At 45.2% G+C, this 27,741-nt stretch overlaps 1 long non-coding RNA gene across 2 annotated transcripts; it reads left to right on the top strand.

Annotated features, from left to right (window-relative positions):
* The first annotated feature begins 8,249 nt into the window (after positions 1 to 8,249).
* On the top strand, positions 8,250 to 15,454 carry LOC125556559 (uncharacterized). 2 transcript variants are annotated; one of them, XR_007305133.2, is made up of 4 exons: positions 8,250 to 8,561; positions 10,638 to 10,834; positions 10,934 to 11,019; positions 15,232 to 15,454. It is a non-coding gene; the product is annotated as an uncharacterized LOC125556559 (long non-coding RNA). The 2 variants fall into 2 exon arrangements; XR_007305134.2 differs by having other exon boundaries at positions 8,250 to 10,516.
* The last annotated feature ends 12,287 nt before the right edge of the window (positions 15,455 to 27,741 follow it).

The raw sequence follows: 27,741 nt of genomic DNA, 5'->3' as shown, positions 1-27,741 counted from the left end.
CGGCGGCGTCGTCGATGGAAGCTGGTTCAGGATGAGGCCCCGCTCCGCCAAGTACCACGCCTTGACCGCCTCGTCGTTGCTCTGGAGCATGTCCGCCTCGCCCGGCAGAAAAGCCAGGTCGGTGTTTCTCTTCTTCGCGGCGACGTTGGTCCGGAGTAGGTCGAGCTTGATGGCGCTGCTCGACATCAACGCCGACCACCGCGCCTCGGTCTTCTTTTCACGAAAGGCGGCCCAGGCCTGTGCGTCGTCGATGCAGTGCTTGATGGACTCCTGCACTCGAGCGGTGGCCGCGTCGGCGTGTTTCCCCTTCTTGGCACATTTGTTGCGGTCCGGCCGCCCGTCTGACGCGCCCGGAGTCGGCGCGTCCGGCTTGTAGGTCTCCTTGGCCTTGTCGAGGGTGCGCCGGACTTCCGCCCACTTCTCGCATTTGTCAATGTGCTTGTAAACGTGGAGGTACTTGAATTCGGCGTCGCTGTTGCCCTGCCGATACATGGCGAACATGCGCACCAACTGCGCGAAGGAACAAAAAATTGGCGGGCGCACATGGCGAAGAGAGGCGGGAGACCGGCGTGCCATACCTGATCCTCGACGCTGGCGCCGCTCTTCGGGCGAGTTGCGACCTCCTCAACGATCCCATGCCATTTGTTGCACGCCCCCTGGATACGCCCCCAATGATTCGCCATCGCCTTCGACCCGCGCTGCATGTAGACGCCTTTGATGTAGGGGTCGACGAGTTTGCGCTTGTCGAACTCGACCTTGATGCGCTCCCAGTACGTCTCGATACTCTGGTTCGTGCCGGTGGTCAGGTCGACGCAGACGACTTTCCATGCTTCGGCGAGGCATTCCTCCTCCTTGGACGCCCACTTGATGAGCGGCTCGCCGGACCTGTCCGCCCGCTTCTTCTTCTTGCTCCTCCTCACTGGAACAGTCGCCGGCTCCTCCTCCTCGTCGTCCTCTTCGTCGTCCTCCTCCTGCTCCTCCTCCTCCTCCTCGCCGTAGACGTAGCCGAGCTCGCCTTCCATGCTGCCGCTCAGATCCACAGTGTCGTCCGGGGTGGCGAACCCAGGAGACGCGGCGGCCGCAGCCGAGCCTATCGCGATGATGTCATCCATGTCGGCCTCGATCTCGTCGGTGTCGCCGAGGTGCGAGAAGGGCAGCGCGCCACGGCAGAGAGGGGGCGTCGGGGAGGACGCGTAGGCGGGCGGCGAGTAGTTGTATGGAGGGTACTGCACGCCGGTGAAGGCGGGCAAGGGCGTACGTTGGGCCGGATATCCATGGGGGAAGGTGACGTTGGGGTTGAACCCACCGTGCGCGTCCCCGTCGGCGTAGCCCAGTGAGGGCGTGCATCCTCATGGCTGCGGCGACGGAGAACCAACGCCTTGCTGGCCCCAGGGCGCGTACTGGGCGTGGCTGCCGGGTGGATTCATCATCCCCGCGTGAGTCGCCTCGGCCTCGGCTTGGTCCGCTGAAGCCGCCGCCGCACGCGCCGCATTGTCACGGGCCTTCTTGGCGATCACCCTATTCCGTCGGTCGGTGGTGACAGCCTCCCGTCACTGAACTTCCACCCTCCACTCGGCGTTTGTCATGCCCGGTGGCTTGGACGGCGGCGCCCTCGACTTCCTCTGCTTCGGCTGGGCGACGGGGGCGGTCGCGGATGCCGCGGCACGGGGGGCAACGTACTTCCTCGGTGGCATGGCGGCGGAGGCGAGCGGGAGATTGGCGAGAGGAAGGGAGAGAATGGGAGGGAACTGGGGAAAAGTAGGATGAAACGGCGGGAAGAGGCGCTCGACTCGCCGACAGGGCGGACCCACGCGACCTTTTCGCTTATGCCGGCACCCCAGTGCGGGGCGCCGGGTTTGGCCTGGGTCCGCCGGCACCAGTTTCGGCCCGAGTCGGCGAAAAACGGACTTCTGGGGACGGAATTGGGCCGTTTTTTCGGTGCCGACGCGGCAAAAACGCATGGGAAAAACCTGTTAAGGGCGCGGCTAGAGATGTTCTAAGCAGACTCACCAGCGAAACAGATTCTCTAGCCAATATATTGGCGCGCCAGGTTTTGGCAGGCTGACGCAGGCGAAATCCAAACAGCCCTGTAGCGTCCGTGGTCAAACCGTACTTCTTTCCGCCACGGTCTAGTGCTAAGACAGAAAAGAACGTGTGCTGCGGACAAGGCGATTCGACGCATAGGGCTCACCTGTAACTATGATGAACAAAGAATACAAAAAAAATGGTAGAAAAATTCAAAAAATGGCGTTTTTGTATATTATCTTTCATGCAAAAAAACAGATTTATTTGATTTTTTTATATATTTTTGTGAATTTTCTCTTCAACGGATGCAGATGAGACGGGCTCAGAAATGGATATCCAATGTGCAACAATGCTTTTTGTTCCTCAATGTCTACATGTGAGAACTTCAGAAGAAGGAAAATGGTGCACCGAGTCGACTATGCTAGACATCTGGACTGAGCTGTTCGAACACTCCAAGCCATTTAACGCGGGTCTGTATTTGTCTCTGTATGTTTGTTTTCTCACAAACCGGAGGCTGTGGGGGTTTGCGGGAGTCCGGACCTCCGCCTTGTAGGACTCCGACAATTCTGGCCCACCCAAAACCATTGTTTCCTCACCAAAACCATTGTTTCCTCACCCTTTCCACTCCAATAGCCGCCGCCCTCCACCCTTTCCGCTGATTTTCCCTTCCGCCGCCGCATGAACCTGTACGAAAACCTGTTGCAACCAGAGGAGGTGGACGATCTGGAGAAGGTGGCCGCCTGAAATATCAACTCAGCGACACGACGAGCCTACCGCCTCAATGTGAAGGCAAATGGTGAACATCGGCGGAGGCGGCGGGCGGCCGCTGCCATCACCATCCATGCACACACCGCCTTAGCTGGAGCAATATCAACTGTCCTACTTCTACGCCAATAAGTAGCTCGGCTAGCAATCCCGGGCCTCCGCTGTCGGGTACGTGCCATATTGCGTCGACGTCAACGCGATGCCGCTCCATTTTTTGCAGACTCGGCATCGCCTCAGCTTGTCCGATCGGGGACGCTGGAAGCGGACCATGTCAGTGCCCGCTCTCTGTTCGGTGATATGTCTCAACCGGGTGTGGCGTCGTATGCCGATGTGGACGGACAGTTGCTGGAGATGATACACGACAGAGGTGAAGGTTTGTTTCAGGACGGAGAAGTCAATGACTCACAGATAGAGGTGCACGCCCAGTAGTTGGGCGCACACACGCAGCAGTCGAGCACGTACAACCAGCTGACATGTACACCCAGCAACCGGACTCAGCCGAAGCGGGACACATATGGCGACGACGAACTTGATCCGAAGGGTGTGCTAGCTGATACAAAGAATAGGGGCATAGAAGAAAGCTTCAACTTGCGGGAGTATGAATTGTTGTGTGTTGCATGATTGGCCACTAGAGTCGATCTGATCCATGGCACAGAGCAAAAGGGCATGATATTTTGGTGCAATATTCATCCATGAGCACAACCATATTGCAAACAAACTCATCTGCGATTGTGGGATAAAGTCGCTCAACCATCGATGGTACATCATCCAAGAGGTCGTTAGCAAGTATTGCGGACATTTGAAACAACTAACTGGTCGGTGGCCAAGTGGTGCTCTAATCACCGAGCAAGTTGTTACATGTGTTGGTCATTTGGCTGGACATGCTCTATGTGTTGGTCATTTGGTCGAATATGCAACTTGCTAGCAATATCATTTTTTCTAGCCCTCTCGAGCATGCAACTTGTTCTTGAAGGTGGATAGGGAGAACTTCGGCTTCATGCATTGTTGGCTGAAGTTGAATGGCCAACCCAAGTGGCAACTATCCATTGCCAACTCCATCAAGACCGCTGAGACCGGCAATGGGAAAGAAGTGGGTGGTCCAACCGACCCAAGACAAGAACCACCCAAGAAGATTAGATGGGCGTTTTGGGGAAAGAAGTGGGAGGACGAGAAGGAGAAGCAAGAAGGGAGAAGGGGTGGCGACCAAGATGACGGAGAGGTTCGAGGACATCTTGGCGAAGAAGGAGGAGGCATGTGGCAATCGCTTTGATGTGAAGGAGGAAAAGAAGGGGGAGAGGTTTAACATCTTGATGGCTAAGACCAAGAAGAAGATCAACCTCAAAGAGTGAAGACCAAGCTCGAAAAGATGAGGGTTGAGCTCGCGGTCGCTTCGAGAAATACCAAAGTGTTGACCATGAAGATGGACGAGTTGAACGACAATGCGGCGATGATCGTGCGCACCGTCCATGTCAAGATGTTGAAGCATTTGGCATTCGAGACGGAGGCGTCCGAGAAGGAGGCGAGCTAGAAAGAGGCGGATGGTGAGCAGTAGTCGGTGATAGAGCGATCAAGGAGGCTTGGACAGCTTGTCTGACAGGGCAAAAATGCATTTTTTGCATGGACTGCAGGACTAAGGCTTTTCTGACCGGGCATGTAAAAACTATGAATATCCGCCTCTTTTGGTTGTGATCGGGGCCGAGATCACTATTTGGGCCTTGTCAGTAAACTTTAGCATGATATAAACCTTTTGAAAAAAATAGCACAATTTGACCCTTTTGTCGAACGTCAAGGCATGTGACATTTCTATCCCACCTAGACAGACCAAACTTGTCGATGTTTCTGGCCTGGCATGACGTGCTTGAGGCCATGTTTGGTTCGGCCGTGGATTTCTAAAAGCAGCTGTGAAAAATCTGTTGTGGAAAAATAGCTGTGGAAAATCTGGTGTGAAAAAGATGTAGGTCAGTTGGCAAACCAGCTGATACAGATTTTTCAGATTTTGGCCAGCAGCGGAATCAGATTTTGGAAAGCACGTCCTAGGCTGCTTCAGCTTTTGATTCAGATTTTGACAGCGGATTTCTGAAATCAGATTCTGCTGAGTTCGCCCTTTGGTTCAGATTCTGCTGCACGGCGGCGGAATCCGTCGATAAAAGCTGAACCAAACAGGGTCTGAGTAGTCGTTGGCCTGCTATGTGGCAGGCAGAAACGGCAAACTGGGGAGCGTTATCGAAAGCGCCGTAGGCCCTGCATTTCTGCCCCGAGAAGAAATGTCAGGGCTTGGAGCGTCTCCCGTAACGCTTGCCCCGCAGCCACTTATCTATTTAGCGAAGAAACGCGACGAGTTTGTCTGTGTCTAGGTGGGTCAGAAACACCACAAGCCATTACGTTCCCAAAAGGGTCAGATGGTACTAAAAAATCTGGAGGGGTTCATATCATGCTAAAATTTCCTCACAAGGTCAAAACAGCAATTTTGTTGGCTTCAAAGGAGCCTTTTCCTGTGAGGCAAACATACTGCACTTTTTGGGTTCCATCTTCCGTGTTTACAAACCCCATGGATTCTGCCATTCTGGATGGATACTGACCCATGTTCATGTGAGCCGAACGGGGAGCTTGAGAGTTGGCGTGCGTGTTTAGCTGGTCCTCCTACATAGTACTACTCGTAGCTAGTACGACCGCAGCTAGATGGTGCACGCTACCGTCGAACCAAAGCGTACGCCATTGTGGTTGACAAAAGCATGGACAGACGCAGTGCTGAAAGAGATAGAGGAGTGTCAAAAAAAAGGAGGAGGGCCGGGGTGCCCACGAGCAATCACTGAAGTCCAACGTCTGTCATTGAGTTGCTTGTGCAGGTGGAGTAGCTGCGTGTGCAGTGGTCAATACCGCATGCGGTCCATGAAGGAGCAGCACTTCAGTTGAGGCAGGGACTCGATCGTTGGCCTTTTCTCTTGTCGCTGCCACCGCAGCAGGATGCTCAGGTACGTGTCGATCATGGAGTGGGCTGTTGATCTTGTATGGGCACCGCTCGGCCTACTGGGAGGAAGCGAAGCGTGGTGAATGACCGGTCCTACACCTATACGTATACGTATACCGCTGGGGAAGTGAGGAGAGAGTGGGGTCGGTCCTTCTGCAAGACACAGGTACCCGAGGATCGCATGGAGATGAAGAACTCAATCCTTCTTCCGAGCTTCCCTCGACCATGACCTCCCAACCAGCTCCTGCGTAAGGAGAGGGGGCGAGCTGGCCGAGACGGCACAAACGAAATAAACGCTGCGCTTGCGTCGATCTCCATCATCCCTCACACACACACACACACACACACACACACACACACACACACATTTTGTCTGTGGACATGTCTACGTACAACAAGGCGACATTCCTCATTTGTTCTTCCCTACAACAACGCCCATTTCCACTCCCTAAATCTTTGCAACGTAGATCCTCACATAGGACACATACACCATACGATATAGGATCACACATAGTTCAAACATAGGACATAGTTCATACACATAACTTTCACCTTCCTATCACCAACATCAGCATTTTTACTTAAAAATGTCGTACTATCCACATAATGAACATTAATGATGTTCACCATCTAACAAACAACGAAAAGAAACACAAATGCATCAATGAAAAATCAATCACATTATATCCAAAGCACATCACAAGCATATAACATCGGCGGAAAAACTCTCTAAAATAAACCATGCCGTTACATGGTTTCTTCCCGCTGATATAAACTCTGACCCTAACCCTAGTTCGTCCATGCAACAGAATTCTCCAGGGTGTTTGGCGTTGCGAAAAAGAGTCTGATTTGGTTAAAATTTCATAAGGGGGCATTTTGTGTTAAACTTTAAGTCCACTGTCAATTTTGTAAGAACATCCACCACGTGAGAGGCGGACTTTTAAGCATTGAGACGTGCCTTGCAATAAATAAAAAAGTCCCGAGTCATACAGGATGGAAATCTTCTACCTATCTACAGATTATTATTGTATTATTATTATAAAAACGATAGAAATCGGACAGTCGATAAGCTAATTGGTGGCTGACATGCCAGGTTAGTAGAATAACTTAGGTGTTAAAAACAATGTCATTGTTAGACCTCTTGAACATGCACTCGAAAAGTTGTAGTTTATGTTGGTGGTTTCTTTCCATAAATTAAAAGGATATATTTAAAAAAATCCAACTTAAAACAACATGAAACCAAATACATGACGTTCATTCATATGTGCTAAAATATCACCACCTTGGATCTGGGTGTGGTCCAGATTATTATGATGTCAGAAATGAAGAATCTAATTGACGAGTTGAACAAAATCTCAATCTAAAAGGCAGCAAAAAAATATTCAAAAAAAAGGAACAGCAAATATTTTACAAAAGGACAAAGTGAAAAATTCCCATGCAACCCATATTTAAATAAAAAACTAATGGGAATGTGTTTTAGAGAACATATTTTAGGGAACAAAATGGGAACATATTGTATATTTAATTGTGTAATTATATGGTTTGCTCTAGCTAGCATTTACACATCACGATGTATGCTTGCTCCTAAAGAGAATATGTCTGCATGATACTCCAAAAAGTGTTCTATCCTAAACTCTAATTTGTGTTCAGTAGTTGAGGCAAATATCACATACCTACATTTTCAAGCGTTATAATTCGAACAAAATAGGATCTCCAACAATATCTCTTTTTTGTTTCTTTCAGGGAATATAACTTTTATAGCTATGTACGCGGTTGCAGTACAAAAAATGCTTTGGGAGGCCGAGCTCCATGGAGGCCTCCTTTTGCAAAATTCATATATTTATATTTCAATAAATTCTAAAAAAGAATACAGATATACATGGAGGCATAATGTACATATCTGTGTAGATTTTCAGAACAAAATATGTTGAAATGAGGGATGGGCGGAAAAAATACGGGGCTTTTTAACACATGATACGGTTCATCCTCAAAGTCCAAAAAATGTCTTTTTTTAAGGTCGCATTCAAGGTATTTCATCCTGAATTTTTACACACATATACATTACATCCTTGTTTACTTGCTTTTTTCAATTTTTTGTTGAAACCGGCAAGTTTGAATTTTGAACTTTTCAAAAATAAAGGGCTCCATGGAGCTCGGTCACCAAAACGTCCTTCTCCTAGTAATAATGTAGTATATCTCATCATTTTAAATTATGGAGGGGTGTCAGCGGTACTTGTATCATTTTGTGCATAATAATGCAAGCAGCTGTTTTGTTAGCATAGTCGAAAAGCAACAGATAACTTATAATCCAAATGGCTCCAATTTAGATATAAAGCAATTCAATTTTAGACACACATATCTCGATTCATCGTCATCACATTTCTGTTAAAAATAAAAGACACAAAGTTGTTCCATCTATCTACTAGCATCGATCGTACAAAAGCATCATCCAACACACTCTCTTCTTCCTCCTTCGCTTTTCCCCTGGCTGGCCAAGCCATACTCCCAAGTCCTCACCACATCGCCTAGCACCCAGCCTATATATCCCGCCCCGCAGCGCAGCACCCATCACAGCAGCGCCCAGACACACCCAGCCCTCACCTCTTTCTTCTCACCACCGGGCCGCCATACGCCCTATCCTCTTTTTCTCGCCATAGCGGCTCCCTGGGTGTGGAGTGTGGACGAGCTCCTGGCCTTCGTCTCCGTCGTCAAGTCCCACCGACAAGACAAGGCACTCGCTCCGCCTCTTCTTGCACGTACGTCCAGCCGCCCGCGCTCCGTCCGATAGTACTGGAAGTGGAAGGTATCCGTCCGCCCGCTCCTTCCTAAGAAAATAATACTGTACGTACGTTTTTGAAAGATGGGCATAGGAGAAGTAGTACGTAGTAATTTTCTGGTCGCTAGCATATATAGCATGGATGTCTGGACGATTTTGCCGCCTCTGGATTTACTGTATTGCTTCTCTTAATTAGCACGCGGGCCTCCTCCGGGTACGGTATTCTCATTACTATCGTCGTGCCCCGCCTCGCATAAACCCTCTCCGCGCTGCATCCCACAGCGCCCACACGAAATCTGATTTGTGGACCAGGAACCTTGCATGTGCTTAATTTGCACAACCAATCGCCGTTGTAGTTTCATTCATCCATACGCGAGATGGAGCTCATGTTCACCCTTTGGTAGGATCTTGCAGCTCTTTCATGTTTCTTTACTCTTGGCATGCATGTTTAGTCCTCCCATCTGCACGTTGATTAACCTTTTTTTTCTCAACCTCCTGCAGCAGTTCCGTTTCATATCTTGAGTTTATCTATCTATATATATCAACCCAAGAAGAAGAAGATGTCGGTGCTTATGTTAGACGTCGTTACCAGTATTAACCCTCCATTAGCGCATCTGGGCACCGGTTTTGTTGCTTATTTCCGTCGAAGAACAGTCCTAATAATAACAAATGAGCATGTTGTCCAAGGGGCTATGTTTGTTAGGGTTAGGCTTCCGGGCGGAAGCCAACAGTTCACTGGAGAAGTGCTGGTGGCAGACAACCAAGTGGACCTTGCTATAGTTCGATTGGTTAATGTGGAGGGACTGCATGGGCGGACCCAGGACAAAAATGTCCCGGTGTTCCATATACATTACATATATATGGATATCAAGCAATGTTATACATAAAAGTTACAAACTCACCATTTACATGGCACTTGTTCTTTACATTAATATCAAAACATGTCTTTTCTTTGTGGAAGACCACAAGTCACATTTAATAATATGCAGTTCATATCCAAAAATTGTCATTTCCGTTTAAAAAAACAATTATTGTGTTAGCACAAATGTACAATGTTAGTAATGTTACAATATTAATATTTCGAGGGGCAAGAATAAAATTAATTAATAAAGCATAATTAATTGAATTGTGTGATTATGGAGTTAACCCTGTTGTTGTTTTAACCTCACTGTTGTGCGTCTGGCCATCAAGGAATGACCCAAACAGATGTGAGTCGCTCACAGAAATTGACAAGACGCAATATTCCAATTCCCAACTAAACACTCCTAAAATTAAAAACCCTAGGCATACATATTTTTTTGGGATTAGTTTGAATTGCAAGAACTAGACAAAATAGAGGTATTCTCTTGGGAGAAATAATCGACTTACCTCTCCAGTTCTCGATCTCATGTGATCTACGAGTGGGTGAGGGCGAGCTGGTAGACCGTGACGCTGATTAGCGCGCGAGTAGGCGGCGGGGACGCCGTGACGAACAAGCGCGGTTCTGCTGTCTGCAGTTTGCGGGAGGAGGCGGCGAGGAAGTAGGCGCAGGTAGCGATCAGATCGATCAGATGGCATAGCTAGCTAGGGCATGCGCGATGCGTTTTTCTAGAGAGAATGGGCATCCGTGCGTTTTTTTAAGGATGGGCATGCCGTGCACACTCACGCACGCCGTTGGCTGCATGGGCCATTATTAGATGGGCTTGGGTGCGTCCCGTCACTGGCTCTTTGCTCCTGATCCAGGAATTTTACCGGTGTCCATACAGAAAATTTAGGGGTGTCATCGCGATATAGAGCCAACGTATACAAGGTAAGCAGCAGAATTACCCGGTGTCCCGTGACACCGGGAGGGCCAACGTGGGTCCGCCCCTGGGACCGTTTCAACCTATGGTGTTCGCGGATGTATCTATTGATAACTTTCCATGGACGGCATATGCTCATGGATATTTCTTGGTCCTTGGAGCGCCGGTCATCAACCCTGCGAGGGCTCCCGGTGAGATTAAGTACGTAAAAAGACACTTAAATTTCAATTGACTTGCATTGGACGACTTACAGTATACAGTAGTACTAGCTAGCACTACATCATTTAATTTACTGAAGCTGGGCTTTTTATGTTTCTCTCAGCGGCGCGTTCTTCCGAAATAATGTTCACTACCTACAAGGGGATTTCGCACTTCAGCATGGAATGTCCGGTGGACCAGTTACTATGGGAAACAGAGTCATTGGAGTCAGTACCGCAGTTGCGTGGGGACCGAGCGTCATTATTTCCCTGGATACTGTACACATGACACTTATGTTTTGGTGTGGTCTTAAATCTTAATGTAAGAATTCCAGATCAATCGACTTCATTTTTCCTTTGAAGCAGGGATTTCAATTTTTTTTACACCGTTTATAGGCTGTTTCTAATCCCATGTTTTTAGGACGGAGACCCTACTATTGATGAGATGCTAGAAATGCTTGCTGCTGGTGCCGCCTAATCAGTTCCACAATTTCAAGTAAAATCAAGGTACCTCCTCGGTTTAAATGTATTTTTCCATCAGTCAACCATGCGTCCATGCACTAACTGAAAGGAAGTAAAGCATCTAACTTGCTATGAAATAACAGTCCGAATATTTATCGTTAATTAGTCACGATATTTCCTAATGCAATGTAGTATGATATAGACTTATGTTGCTTACTTGGACAGATGGGGAAAATATCTGTTCGCTTATCATGTCTTGTTTTAAACCTTCAAGCTTAGTAAGAAGTGGCATGTCAGCACACATTTGAAAGGGGTTACGGTCCTGTTTGATAGCAAAGTAGGCTGTGTTTGATAGCAAAGTATTATATAAACCAAAGTATCAAAAACTACAGTAATTTTGCCTGTAGGTGTGAGATACTATAGTTTTATCAAAACAGACTATTTTGCAGTATTCGCAATGCATAGAACCTGTTTGGCTGTTGCCGCATAACGCTGTAAATTTTGCTGTTTAGCCGTTGTGTTTAAGCACTCAGCAACTCTCTTTTTAAAAAAGAGGTTTGGGGTTCTTTTTTTTATGCAGAGAAAAAACTGCAGTTTGCCCAATACTACAATATTAAAAGCACAGTTGTTAGGGGCAATCAAACAGGGCCGTAATTTCTAAGTATTTTGAGAATACTACAGTTTTTGAGATTACCATAGTTTTATTTATAATGAGCTGTTTGGTTGCCCCTAACAACTATGCTTTTAATATTGTAGTATTGAGCAAACTGCAGTTTTTTCTCTGCATAAAAAGAAGAACTCCAAACCTCTTTTTTTAAAACAAAGCTGCTGAGTGCTTAAACAAAACGGCTAAACAGCAAAATTTACAGCGTTATGCGGCAACAGCCAAACATGTTCTATGTATTGTGAATACTGCAAAATACTCTGTTTTGATAAAACTATGATATCTCACATCTACAGGCAAAATTACTGTAGTTTTTGATACTTTGGTTTATATAATACTTTGCTATCAAACACAGCCTACACGGAAAGATGAAACCATAAGAACATATTTATATGTTTATGCTTATATTGAAAGAAAGTGAAATGCCAAAGTGGCTACATCTGCTCTGTTTGTCATACAAAACATAATCAATTTCAAGTTTTGCTCATACAGTGGAAAACTATTTCAATTACATAAGAAAGATGACAATAGCAAGAGAACGTATAGATGATATTTATTGGATTTCATTCGTGAGACAAAAAAATTGTTGGACAACTCAGGTTTGGTAAAATGGCACTAATTTTGGCTCGATTTGCACAAGAGAACACAATCCTAGGCTCGGAGCATATAGATAAAGGTAGATATTTCCATTCTCATTCAGACTAAAGATATATGTGGATATATCTATCTTTAGTCTGTTTGATAAACAAATGTACCTTCCTTTTTCAATCCGATGATATTGTTATGCGCCCATCTGATCATTCCGATGTGCAAATATTTACCCGAACCCGCAAAACAAAATCATAATAGAAAAAGAGTTATACTATAAGAGTAGTCCAAGTTATTAAGAGATCAGCAAACAAAAAGAATCTCTGCAATTAGATTATTTCCTAAACAAAGTGATTTATAGCATCCCATCTGAAGATAGGAACATGCACCGTACCAAATATATGTGATGTTAGTAAGCACTATCAGATTAAAGGTATGGATGAATAAGGAAGAAGCAAAACCTCTTGACTGAGTACTCAAAGCGAAAGAATGGAAGCCACGGCAGACGGGATTAGGCATTTACAGTAAGTAGACCTGCGATCGAATTAGTATGCACCAATTAGTTTTTTTTATGCTGGAGCTGAAATCACGCTATATCTGCAGCTTACACTCTCAATTCTCGCAAGGACGGGGAACAATCATAAGTTCAGTTAAGTAAGAAGATGTAGAAACAACAATGCTAATAATACCACCATATATTTGAACTACATGAGAGACCAGCCACTCGAAAACCAAGGCTACACCTACAGTATAGGGAAGCAATACATCATATTTCTCTCCAATTAAAAGCGCAGAAACAAGGTTGCTAATTTGCAAAACATTGACCTACTTGTTGAATGGCCAGAGGTAGCTGGTCAAGCTTCCAAGCAGTGGTGGTGGTGCTTGCTATGATCAACATTACACCATTAAATAACATGACAAGCAAATTTGCTCTGAAATATGTGAACAGTTATGACATTTTTTTATGGCGACTATGGATGCTTACTATCACAGTTGCATAGCAAAAAACCGAAACTTCCTCTTGTATCTCGCAGTTTTGAACTAGTTTGAACTACACTTATTTTGGATTGGAGGGAGTAGACAAAATTAGATGAAGAATCAGTGTATATGTCTGAACTCAACAGTAGCTACCGTGATCACTTCATCTTCTTTTCTATCCGAGTAAACACCCAAACCAACTTCATTCCTTACATGCCCAAAGAAATTTAGAACAAGAGTAGTGTTCTTGCTAGAGCACTGCTAAAAAGTATTATGAACAGATCTAGTGCATGTATGTCCGCACATAGCCTGTGTGAAAGCAATTATTTTGCATCTCCTTATAGAAACACTAGTAGAAAAGGGGCCTATTGTCCCGGTTGGTGAGGACCTTTAGTCCCGGTTCATGAACCGGGACTAAAGGGTCGGTACTAATGCCCTGACCCTTTAGTCCCGGTTCAATCCAGAACCGGGACTAAAGGACGCGGCCACGTGGAGCTCCACCTTTAGTCCTGGTTGGTAACACCAACCGGGAATAAAGGAAATTTTATGATTTTTTTTGAATTTTTTTTGATTTTCAAATTTCTGAATTATTTTAACCTCTAGTCTGTAATCACCATCCTTCATCATTCCAAATCATCTAACTTCCCGAACAGTCACCCATCCTCCCACTCCCCCAGCCTGAGCACGCTTAACTTCCGGGTTCTATTCTCCCTCGCTCCAAGTCTGCACTTGTTGTTTTCCTGACAATAGTAAGATGTCAATCCTATTAACCTTCAGGAATTTTGCTTGAGCATGAAGTGACACATTTCACTGTTTGAGTTTGAAACTATTGTTTTAAAAAACAATAATTATTTAGTAACACTAATATTTCTTGAATAATTAGTTTGACCATTGTTTGACCACAGTTTGACCAGATTTGACCAAAATTGAAATAACTAAAATAATTATTTAGTAACACTAATATTCTAGAATAATTAGTTTGACCATTGTTTGACCATAGTTTGCCCACTGTTTGAATATTTTTCGATTTTTCCACTCTAGATCTTAAAAGCCCCGTAACTTTTTTCTATCAGGTTTTTGAGGATTTTGCAAATGTTTAACGGGGTTCCCCCGGTTAAATTCGGATGTAACTTTTCGAGTAGATGATTTTTCATATAAAAAACTTTTTCATCCGAATTAGTATGCAAAAGTTATGCCCATTTTTACAAATTTCAGAGAGATTTTGCAAATAAAGTCAAAATTCACATTTGCAAATTTTCCCAACAACTAGACCACATATCACATGAGAAACTTGTTTTTTTTTTTTATTTTTTTGACATTTCCATCATTTTCTTTTATTTTTTTAAACTAAAAAGGCGATCCAAGGGGGGGGAGGGTAGAGTTTGAAAATGGGACCTTTAGTACCGGTTCGTGGCACGAACCGGGACTAAAGGTCTCAACCCCATTAGTCCCGGTTCGTGCGTCAAACCGGGACTAAAGGTGTAATCTTTAGTCCCGGTTTGAGGCACGAACCGGGACTAAAGGTCATCGCACCCTTTAGTCCCGGTTCATATCTTAAACCGGGACTAAAGGGCCCGAGTGAACCGGGACTAATGCCTTAGCCGCATGAACCGGGACCAATGCTCACATTAGTCCCGGTTCGTAACTGAACCGGGACTAATGTAAATATTACCCCGTGATCATAGCCCTGTTTTCTACTAGTGAAATTTATCACTATGCACAATTAGCAAAAAAAAATAAGCTATAGGATTGCATGTGGGCAGCAAACGGACACGGAACCTTCCCTGAACGTGGACAAAGAGGACGTTACTCCCTCGGAGGCTACTAAGATTCAATTCGACTAATATATAGATATGATAATAGAGTTTTTATGTGTTTTTCTAAGAAAATGGTGCATCAATTAGTAAATATATGTAGATATGATAGTCTATGCGCTATGCATATGTCTAATGTATCTCGTTTCATAATTGTATTGCTGTAAGTATCATCTGTCTCTCATGCTTCTCCTCTTGCCATGTTCTGACCAGGAATGAAATATCAGCAGTGGCATGGAGTGCTTGCTTGTTGCATTGCTGAATCCTGGAGTCGACTCGAAGATGGTTTATTGTTATTTAAAATTTTATTTTCGAAGTTGTTGGAGTGATGTGTTAAGTTATTCGTGTCATGTCAGTTTGTGTATTATTCATGTACGAGGCTACATTACAATGTTAAGTATTGTTATTTGTTGTATGTACGTATCAATGTATTGGACCGATTATGAGTACTTTGAGCTGATGTGATTCATCAGTACCTTTTTTTGAAAAGGAGGGTCACCCCCTGGGCAAAATGGACAAAACTGACCCAAAGTCGAAACAAATTCAAACAATAAACTCTCGGCGAAAATATGTCACGGAAATAACCCTTTCGGGTAGCGCCATTCTGACATGCGCTACACTTCCTGCCAACATGGTGTGGTGCGGCCATGTCCGTGCCCACCCCTGGTTGTGTGAAGCCTTTCGTCTAGGCACTATGCTATGGAGCATAGCCCTTTTACTTAGACGCTACATGCTGACTTAGAGCATTACTAGTAGAGCCCTCAAACCCTCAAACCCCTAAAAATAACTGTTTTTTTTACAGTTTTCGTCGAAAAAAAGCCGTAGACTAGAACCCCTTAACCCTCAAACCCTCAAATTTTTTTAAAGGTCCAACCCTCAAACCCTCTCCCAATCCTCAAAAGTAAGGGTTGGGGAGCAAAACCTACCCCAACCCTCATTTGGCGGTTATACTCGCGCGGGAGGGAAAAATCCTCCCAACTCCCGCGTCCATGCCCGCGACCACCGCTGCTAGTCGCCCCCGTCGCCGGTGGCCGCCCCGTCGACCTCCCGCGTGCAACGACAACGTTGTTCATGGGGAATATTCCGTTATAAGGGTTGGGTTTGAGGGTTCTAATCTTTGCCCCTGTTTTTCAACCCGTAAAAGTGCACAAAAAGATCATTTTTGGACCCTTAAAATGCTAGTGAGGGTTTGAGGGTTTGAGGGTTCTACTAGTAATGCTCTTAGAGAATTTCCAACTTGCCTCAGCCCTCGTATGCTCTTTGTTGCTCTCTGGCCCCGGCAATGGGTAAATACCAAGTCCTAGAGTAGCGTCGGGGCGTTAGGCGCTATCCAACACATCATAGTGCCTTCCCCTTAAGTACTATGATAATTGAACTGCATGTCGAGAGAGCATTTCTTAATGGACAAGTCAATAATTAATGACAGAATGATAGTCCATTCTTGCATACTCTGCACTCCCAAATTAATATCCAGCTTTCTTTTTGCAACATTTTTAGCAGATTCAACATCTCCAAAGCTATTGAGGTCTACTCCTCTTGCTTCTTCGACAAGAAGATGCATGGTTTCTGTTGGGGATATAGCTATCAGTTATGACCCGCCCAGGAGGGGCCGGGTCAAGACCCAATGGCGGGTCATAAAGGAAGCCCAGTAAACACTCAAGGCGTTAGTTTGTTAAATCTTATAGAAGGCCTAAAGGCCTAGATGCGGTTTAAGGCCCAATATTGTAAACCACCGTATGTAAGGAAAGACTTGTAAAGAAAGTCATGTAAAGAAGTCACCAAGCCGGACACGATTTATGAGCCGGCAGGGACTCTGTAGGCCACCAGGCGTCAACCCGTGTATATAAGGGGACGACCCGGTGGCGGCTTAGGGCAAGAAACAAGAGATCAATAACCAAGCCGGCAAACTAATCTCTTGGCGATCGAAACCCCAGCAATATCAACACAACTAGACGTAGGCTTTTATCTTCATCGTAAGGGGCCGAACTTGTATAAAACCTCTCGTGTCCTTTGTCCCGATTAACCCCTTTAAGCTTCCTAGTTGCGATGGCCCTACGACTAAGTCCTTTTGCTAGGACATCTGCCGTGACAATTCCACGGCAGTTGGCTCCCACCGTGGGGCTAGCGCACGGTGGATTTGAGTTCTTGAAGGGCAACTTCGAAGGGCTCAAGGGATACGCTCACTAGTAGAAAAAGGGTCAAATGTGAAGCACATTAGTACCGGTTTGAATTTGAGCCAGCACTAATGTGTCCATTAGTGCTGGTTCCAACGGCTAGGCGGGCAGACATCATTAGTACCGGTTCGTGGTGAACCTTTAGCACCGGTTCGTGCCACGAACCGGTACTGAAGTGAGTGGTGGTAGGATGTTGTCAGTCCGGGGCCCCTCCAGCACCTTTAGTACCGGGTCGTATCACGAACCGGTACTAAAGGTTGTCCTACATACACCCTTCGTCCACCTGAGCTCGCTGTGTTCTTCCCCTTTCCCCTCTCCTCTCTATTCTTTCCCTCTTCCTCTCAAGCTCATCACACATTTTGCCCAAAATTTGTCAAGATTTGAAGGCCCCCATCCATTCAAATGATCACAAAGGTTAGCAACTTTGTCCTTTCATCTCTCATTGCTAGATTAGCTTGTGCAATGCTTTATATAGTGATTGATTTTTGAGTTTAGTAATTAGGGAGGAATTATATATATGTGCTAGTATTTGATTTATATGCAATTTGAGGTCAAAAATAACACTTAGTTTGCATATGTAGGTGTGGTTTACTTAGTGCCTTCTAAATCTCCGTCGTAACCACCGTCGATCGCCCGCAACGTCCCGTCGCCGGCACCACCTTGCAGTGAGCCTCTTGTTCATGAATGTTTTATATAAAAAATTGATGTTTGTGTGATTTGGATATATAGTTACTCGTATAATTATCTTACCCATACGTTGTTTGTTATACATAGTGCCATGGTTTTGATATCCGTCCCCGTCGACCCTTGTCCGGGTTATGATTCGGATGTGGTATATTCTCTTTTAAAACTATTTGTTGCATTTCGTGTTTATGACAAATTATGCCCATCAAGTTGACATACATATTTGTATGTAGGAGGTAGTTGAACCGGAAATTCCAACCGACCCTATTGTCGAGAGGTTAAATTTAGTTGAAAGAGAAAACGAGGATTTGAAGGAAAAATTGAAAAGAATTGAGGGGGAGAAGATGGAATTGGAGTTGCATGTTGCCAATGTCGTCGATGATCACAAGATTAAGATGGAGAAAATGCGCTTGAAGATTAGAAAGATTAGAAAATACGTCATTCATAGTGAGGCTTGCTATCATTATGCTGTTGGATCAATTGTTACCTTAGTTGCGATCTTGATCGCATTTGTTGTTGCATTTAAATTCTTTAGCTAGAGAGTTATTTGTTTGTTGCATTTAAGTATTGTATGATCTTTATGTATGAACTTTATGTATTGTATTAATTTGGTGTTTTCGGTGTTGTTTATTGAAGATGAGCCGGCAATGGATGTACGATGACCGATGCTCTCCCGAGTTCATTAATGGCGTGCGTACTTTTCTGCTTGCGGCTAAGGCAAACGAGCGGGTGGATGGTTTTATGCCTTGTCCATGTGTTGGCTGTAAGAATGGTCACAATTACTCTACGTCAAGAACCATTCACGTCCACCTGTTTGAGTCCGGTTTCATGCCCCACTATAATGTTTGGACCAAGCATGGAGAAAGAGGGGTTATGATGGAAGACAATGAAGAAGAAGAGGACGACGACAGCTATCCTGGCCATGGGTTCCCTGAATACAATGATACAACAATAAGGGAAGAAGCTGAGCCAGTAATGCGGGAAGAAGCTGAGCCGGCAATGCGGGAAGAAGCTGAAGAAGAGGCATCGGATGAGCCCGCTGATGATCTAGGTCGGGCCATTGCTGATGCAAAGAGAAACTGCGCAAGTGATTTGGAGAAGAAGAAGTTGCAGTGCATGTTAGAGGATCACAAAAAATTATTGTACCTGAATTGCGTAGGTGACAAGAAAAAGCTGGGCACCACACTGGAATTGCTACAATGGAAGGCAGAGAATGGTGTATCTGACAAGGGATTTGGAAAGTTGCTGGTAATGATAAAGAATATGCTTTCAAAGGACAACGAATTGCCCGAGAGTACGTACGAAGCAAAGAAGGCTATCTGCCCTCTAGGGTTAGAGGTGCAGAAGATACATACATGCCCTAATGATTGCATCCTCTACCGCGGTGAGTATGAGGGTTTGAACGCTTTCCCAGTATGCGGTGCATTGCGCTATAAGATCAGCCGCGGTGACCCTGGTGATGCATTGAAAGAGAAAACGAGGATTTGAAGGAAAAATTGAAAAGAATTGAGGGGGAGAAGATGGAATTGGAGTTGCATGTCGCCGATGTCGTCGGTGATCACAAGATTAAGATGGAGAAAATGCGCTTGAAGATTAGAAAGATTAGAAAATATGCCATTCATAGTGAGGCTTGGTATCATTATGCTGTTGGATCAATTGTTACCTTAGTTGCGATCTTGATCGCATTTGTTGTTGCATTTAAATTCTTTAGCTAGAGAGTTATTTGTTTCTTGCATTTAAGTGTTGTATGAACTTTATGTATTGTATTAGTTTGGTGTTTTCGGTGCTGTGTATTGAAGATGAGCCGGCAATGGATGTACGATGACCGATGCTCTCCCGAGTTCATTAATGGCATGCATACTTTTCTGCTTGAAGCTGAGGAAAACAAGCGGGCGGATGGTTTTATGCCTTGTCCATGTGCTGGCTATAAGAATGGTCACAATTACTCTACGTCAAGAACCATTCACGTCCACTTGTTTGAGTCCGGTTTCATGCCCCACTATAATGTTTGGACCAAGCACGGAGAAAGAGGGGTTATGATGGAAGACAATGAAGAAGAAGAGGACGACGACAGCTATCCTGGCCATGGGTTCCCTGAATACGATGATACAACAATGAGGGAAGAAGCTGAGCCGACAATGCGGGAAGAAGCTGAAGAAGAGGCATCGGATGAGCCCGTTGATGATCTAGGTCGGGCCATTGCCGATGCAAAGAGAAACTGCGCAAGTGATTTGGAGAAGAAGAAGTTGCAGCGCATGTTAGAGGATCACAAAAAATTGTTGTACCCGAATTGCGTAGGTGACAAGAAAAAGCTGGGCCCCACACTAGAATTGCTACAATGGAAGGCAGAGAATGGTGTATCTGACAAGGGATTTGGAAAGTTGCTGGTAATGATAAAGAATATGCTTCCAAAGGACAACGAATTGCCCGAGAGTATGTACGAAGCAAAGAAGGTTGTCTGCCCTCTAGGGTTAGAGGTGCAGAAGATACATGCATGCCCTAATGATTGCATCCTCTACCGCGGTGAGTACGAGGATTTGAACGCTTGCCCGGTATGCGGTGCATTGCGCTATAAGATCAGCCGCGATGACCCTGGTGATGTTGAGGTCGAGCGCCCCAGGAAGAAGATTCCTGCCAAGGTGATGTGGTATGCTCCTATAATACCACGGTTGAAACATTTGTTCCAAAACAAAGAGCATGCCAAGGCGATGCAGTGGCACAGAGAAGACCGTAAGAAAGACGGAAAGTTGAGAGTACCCGCTGACGGGTCGCAGTGGAGAAAAATCGAGAGAAAGTACGGGAAGGAGTTTGCAGATGATGCAAGGAATGTATGGTTTGGTCTAAGCGCAGATGGCATTAATCCTTTTGGGGAACAGAGAAGCAACCATAGCACCTGGCCTGTGACTCTATATTTGTATAACCTTCCTCCTTGGTTGTGCATGAAGCGGAAGTTCATTATGATGCCAGTGCTCATCCAAGGCCCTAAGCAACCCGGCAACGATATTGATGTGTACCTAAGGCCATTAGTTGAAGAACTCTTATAGTTATGGAATGGAACAGGTGTACGTGCGTGGGATGAGCACATGGGCGAAGAATTTGACCTAAAGGCGTTGCTGTTTGTGACCATCAATGATTGGCCTGCTCTCAGTAACCTTTCAGGACAGACAAACAAGGGATACCGCGCATGCACGCATTGTTTGGACGATACCGACAGTATATATTTGGCTAATTGTAAGAAGAATGTGTACCTGGGACATCGTCGATTTCTTCCGAGCAGGCATGCCGTAAGAAAGAAAGGCAAGCATTTCAAAGGTGAGGCGGATCACCGGACGAAGCCTCGCCACCGTACTAGTGCTGATGTACATGATATGGTCCAGGATTTGAAGATAGTCTTTGGAAAGGGTCCTGGCGGACAATCTGTTCTGAATGACGCTGACGGACGCGCACCCATGTGGAAGAAGAAATGTATATTTTAGGACCTGCCCTATTGGAAAGACCTAGAGGTCCGCTCCACAATCGACGTGATGCACGTGACGAAGAATCTTTGCGTGACCCTGCTTGGCTTCTTGGGCGTGTATGGGAAGACAAAAGATACACCTGAGGCACGGGAGGACCAGCAACGTATGCACGGAAAAGACGGTATACATCAGGGTCATGCCAGCTATGCTCTTACCAAAGAAGAGAAGGAAATATTTTTTGAATGCCTGCTCAGTATTAAGGTACCGTCTGGCTTCTCGTCGAATATAAAGGGAATAATAAACATGGCAGAGAAAAAAGTTCCAGAACCTAAAGTCTCAAGACTGCCACGTGATTATGACGCAACTGCTTCCGGTTGCATTGAGGGGGCTTCTACCGGAAAACGTTCGATTAGCCATTGTGAAGCTATGTGCATTCCTCAATGCAATCTCTTAGAAGGTAATCGATCCAGAAATCATACCAAGGTTAGAGAATGATTTGCTGCAATGTCTTGTCAGTTTTGAGTTGGTGTTCCCACCATCCTTCTTCAACATCATGACGCACGTCCTAGTTCACCTATGCGAAGAGATTAACGTTTTGGGTCCTGTATTTCTACAGAATATGTTCCCCTTTGAGAGGTTCATGGGTGTCTGAAAGAAATATGTTCATAACCGTGCTAGGCCAAAAGGAAGCATCTCCAAGGGCCATGAAATGAGGAGGTCATTGAGTTTTGTATTGACTTTATTCCTGACCTTAAGCCGATTGGTGTTCCTGAATCGCGGCATAAGGGCAGACTGGATGGAAAAGGCACGCTAGGAGGGGATCAAATAATATGCATGGACGGACATTCTCTAACTGAAGCACACTACACAGTTCTATAGAATTCCGCCTTGGTGGCTCCGTATATGGACGAACACAAGAATTTTCTACGCTCCAAACACCCGGAGCGGTCTGATGACTGGATTACATGTGAACAAACCAGGAGTTTCGCCGGCTGGTTGCAGACACGTACCATGCATGATGCTTCTATTGAATATGACCTATACTCGCTGTCCCAGTTACCATCTTCAAATATAATGAATTTCAAAGGGTACGAGATAAATGGTAATACATTTTACACGATCGCCCAAGATAAGAAGAGCACCAACCAAAACAGTGGTGTCTGCTTTGATGTAGAAACCAAGATGGGAAAGGAAACATATTATGTTTACACAGAGGAGATATGGGAACTTGACTATGGACGTGGTTTGAAGGTCCCTTTGTTTCGGTGCAAATGGGTCAATATGACACGAGGCGGGGTAACGGAAGACCCGCAGTACGGAATGACAACAGTGGATCTCAACAATCTTGCGTATGCAGACGAACCATTCGTCCTAGCTAATGATGTGGCACAGGTTTTCTATGTGAAGGATATGTCTACCAAGCCGAGAAAAAGAAAAGATAAGGAAGCGAATGCATCATACGATGAGCCAAAGCGCCACATAGTTCTTTCTGGGAAGAGAAACATTGTGGGAGTGGATGACAAGACAGACATGTCAGAAGATTATGAAAAGTTTGATGCAATTACTCCATTCACAGTGAATATTGACCCGAGCATCCAGTTAAATGATGAAGATTTTCCATGGCTACGACGCAAAGGGACACACGCGAAGAAAAAGTTTCACACCCAAAGATCTGGGATGTGATCGGCTTCGCTATCATCACTTTCTTCTGTGTTTCACACCCAGGAGGGAATCTCTGTAATAGTTAGGGTAGTTATGTGTTTTGGCATTTGAAACACGAAGAAATTTTATGTGCAAGCAAATTCTTTCGTGCATTTACTGAATTTTTCAGCTAAATGACCCTGAAATTGAAAAGCATTTCAAATGAACTCAAAAAAGGTTGAAAGTTGGCATGGTATCATAATTTCACCCACATAGCATGTGCAAAAAAGTAGAGAGGGTTACCGCAAAAACTGGATGCACTTCGTGTACAAAATGGACAATCTCTTTCGAAGTATCAGGGTTTCGGACGAAAACTCATTCGTTACAAAGGCATTTCATTTTTTAAATAACCTAAGCATTACCAAATTGAATATAATGATAAAACACACTAATATTAAACATAAGAAAAAAGAATCACTGAAAAATCTATTTTCAAAGTTAAGTTATTCACAAACTAGTGATTCACACAAATTTCAAATAATTCAAAATTTAAACTATTCAAATTTGTAAACTACCGGCACTAACAGAAAGTTTGTAATTTTTTTTACCTAAAGCAAAAATATTCACAAAGAAACTCTAACTACAGTAAAAAAACAACTCAAAAATAAATAAAACAAAAATAAATAAAGCCAAAAAATAAGAAAAAAGCCCACCTACTGCGCCACAGCAGCCTGCATATGACTAGAAACCCAACCTGTTGTTGGGCCAGGATGCAGGCCCACAAAGGCCCAGTAGGCCCATAGGGTAGCACAGAACATTTAGGCCCAGTAGGCCTGCTTTGGAGAGGAGCTCGAGGGAGTTACCACACTGGGGCTTATAAACCAGTGCGGATGCCCCTCGGCTAGCGACGTGGGACTAAACATGACGCACCGCACCTGCGCCAGTGCACCCCTTTTAGTACCGGGTGGTGGCTCAAACCGGTACTAAAGGGGGGTCTTTAGTACCGGTTGGAGCCACCACCCAGTACTAAAGGGGTGCCGTTCCCGCCGCTTGGCCTGGCCAAAACAGACCTTTAGTACCGGTTGGTGGCTCCAACCGGTACTAAAGGTTGTTCTATATAAGAAAGCACTTCAAAAAATTTGTTAGTTTCTCATCTCTCCCTCTGCTTCTTTCTCCTCTGCCCCGTCGCCGCCGCCCCTCGTAACCACCCCCGTCGCCGTCTGTCGCCGTCCCCGTCGTCCCCGTTGCCGCGCCACGCCGCGCCCTGTCCTCCCATCGTCCCCGCCCAGCCCGTCCCCATCCCCGTCATCGTCGTCCCATCCCCGTCGTCGCTGCCCCGTCCCCGTCGCCGTCTCCGTCTCCGTCTCCGTCCCCGTCGTCGCGCCTTGCCGGTGAGCTCCTGCCCCGGCCGCCATGTACCCCCCACACACATTGTTATAGAAATGTTAGAAATCTTTCTGTTTTTTAGTTATAGAAATATTAGAAATGTTAGTTATATAGAAATGTTTTTTAGTTATAGAAATATTAGAAATGTTAGTTATATAGAAATGTTAGTTATATAGAAATATTAGAAATGTTAGTTATATAGAAATGTTAGTTATATTAGAAATGTTAGTTATATAGAAATGTTTTTTAGTTATAGAAATATTAAATATGTTAGTTTTAGTTATAGAAATATTAGAAATGTTAGTTTTAGTTATAAAATTTAGAATTTGCATATATGAAATCACAATCCATCATTTAAAAAATGTTACTTTACTTTTGCAGCATATAGTATTTGTTGTCGATGATGCCCGGCCCGCATCCTCGCCGTCGACCAGTTCGCGACGACGTCCTGCTTCAGAGGACCCATGTCCGGGACTGGGCTCCGCCGGGCTGGCACCGGGAGGTGCTACCTTCAGGGGCGCGATGCTTGGTGAGGAACCCGGCCCCAGGTCCCGTCGTCGACCCTGATCTCCTTTGGTGGCGTTCGCGTGGGCCACTTTCGGTGCGGAGGGAGCCGGCCCAGCCGGAGGTGGTACGTCGCCGTGTGAGGGAGGAGGACGAGCACGTCCATCGCTACATAGCTGCTATGGACGTCAGGTTCTCCAATACCTGGCAGGTTCTTTCGGGAGATCACCCGAGTTATGATCCAGTGATGGTTCCTTCACTTTGGTTGTCCACCGCCCGCGCCTCAGGAACCGCGAGTGGCCTAGATTACTCTCTAGTATTCGATCTTTATTAGCTAGCTAGCTAGCTAGCTAGTGATGTATTCGATATATAATGTTTGAGATGATTTATTCGAGATTATATATATTATTCGAGACGATGTATTCGAGATTATATCTATTATTCGAGACGACGTATTCGAGATTATATTCGATGATCCTTATTATGTACTATGATTGATTCAGTTTTTCCTTATTAATTGATTGCATCCATGCATTGTAATTTGAATATATTTCTTTTGGATTAGTTAAATAAAACCTATGGCGGACAATACTGGTAGAGAGGGAGAAGAGGCCCTGTTCAATATCATGCGCAATCCTCGCGGGCCAGATGATGATCAGAATGAAGAAGATTATGACGGCTCCGAATATCTAAACAACACCGGGGAGGGTGATATGATATTCGATCGCGACGACCGAATTGATGAAGTCATGAACTATGAACATGACAAAGAAAATGTTGATCTTGAAACAACAAAGACCGGTGAGGTATATTTATATAAGCAGGCATCTGGTGATCATCACATGTTTTAAATGACTTGAAGTTATATATTAACGAATCGATCTTTCTTCCTTCATCCATCCGGATCGAGAAAATCTTCAGGCAGCAGGACAGTACGAGGCCCGAACAAAAATTTGAAGGAGGGCGTAAAGTACAATATCGAGGCCATCAAACCTAATGGCGAACTATTAACGCCTAAGAAGATTGCGGACAAGTTCATTCGTCAGTGCGGAGTTCTTGTGAAGGACCAACTCCCGATCTCTCTTAAGAATGGAGAGAGCCAGCAAAGCCACGTCCAGATCTTACTTTTGTCGACAACAGACAAAAACTTCTACTTTGGGAAACGCTCATGGAACATTTCACCCTACCAGATCATTTCACAGATGCAGATGTGGAGAAAGTCAAGGACGCTGCTCTTAGGAAGATGGCGGTTGCATTCAACAACCACATGAATCGTGTATGGGACGAGTACGTCAAGGGAGGAAAGGAGACTCCAGTATTCAAGGGAACACTAGAGAAGCAAAGTGCTCATTCGGCCAATTTTGTGAAATTCAAGGAACCGGAATTATCTAAGGAACGGTCGAGAATAAACAAGGCCAATGCCGCAAAAAAGGATAAGTTCCATAAGCTGGGGCCAGGTGGCTACACGGTGGGAATGCCTAAGTGGAATAAGTCTGAGAAAGAGATGGAGGATGCAGGTGTCACTCCAGAAACATTGAGCTGACCCCCCAGGTGCAGGACTTGGTTCTATGCGCATGGGGGGGGGGAGTTGGACCCGAAGACAGGCAAAATTTCGAAGAAGGCATGTCTGGACGGAGCCGAAGATAAGCTACTTGTTGCAATAGAAGAGGCTCGATCGGGGGTGTTCGAGCCCAACAGAGAAAACGACGAGCTTACGCGTGCCCTGGGAAATCCCGAACACCCGAGAAGAACATGAGGCAATGGCGCTATTCCGTGGTATGAGGGGTTTTCGGACTGGAACGCCGACTACAAAACCCGTGCGAGAAAGAAGATTGCGGAGGATAAGAAGAGGAAGATGGAGGAGGAGCAGAGAAAGCTGGACTATGAACGCCTTCAAGGCCTAGAATGAGCGCACGCGGACTTGGTAGTCAAATTCCAGCGGCAGCAGGAGCAGATCGACTCACTTAGCCAGCAAAGGGGGTCTCAGCAGCTGCAGCAGCTAGCGGATGATCCAGCATTGGATAGCACCCTCCCATCCATGCCGAGAAGCAGCATGGGTTCCGCCTCGGGTGACGCATTGTTGGATAGCTACCCAGTGGATGACATCATGGAGAACACTAACTGCGAGCTACACTTCAAAATGAAGAACATATCCATTAAGGTGGTGGACGCCGTTGCTTTTACAAATCCCCACTACTAGGAAAAGGGCTATAGATGGAATTGACACTAATGGCGCACCAGACATGTGGTGCGCCATTACTATATACTAATGGCGTACCATGTGTTGGTGCGCCATTAGTGTGCAAATACTAATGGCGCACCACGTCCACGGTGCGCCATTAGTAATTTTTTTTTCAAAACTACTAATGGCACACCGTGGGAGTGGTGCGCCATTACTAGTTGAACTAGTAATGGCGCACCACTCCACGGTGCACCATTAGTAGGAATTTTTTTTCCTACTAATGGTGCACCGTGCAACTAGTAATGGCGCACCATGCCACGGTGCGCCATTAGTAACTTGGCCCAAACATTCGCCCGAATGCACCCCCTGGACCGCCTTTTCAGTTTAAAAAAATAAATAAAAGAAAATGATAGAAATGTCAAAAAAATAAAAGAAAATAAGATTCCCATGTGATATGTGGTCTAGTTGTTAGCAAAATTTACAAACATGAATTTTCAACTTTTTGCAAAACCTCTCAAGAATTTGTAAAAACGGGCATAACTTTTGCGTACGAACTCGGATGAAATAGTTTTTTATATGAAAAATCATCTACTCGAAAAGTTACATCCGAATATAACGGGGAAAACCCCGTTAAACATTTTCAAAATCCTCAAAAACCTAACAGAAAAAAAGATACGGGGCTTTTAAAATCTGG

The sequence above is a fragment of the Triticum urartu genome, chromosome 5A (assembly GCF_056163025.1).
Source record: "Triticum urartu cultivar PI428250 chromosome 5A, HENAU_Tu73, whole genome shotgun sequence".
In the NCBI taxonomy this organism is placed as follows: Eukaryota; Viridiplantae; Streptophyta; class Magnoliopsida; order Poales; family Poaceae; genus Triticum; species Triticum urartu.
The sequence above is the reverse complement of the archived record's forward strand: the minus strand, read 5'-3'. Positions and strand labels throughout refer to the sequence as shown.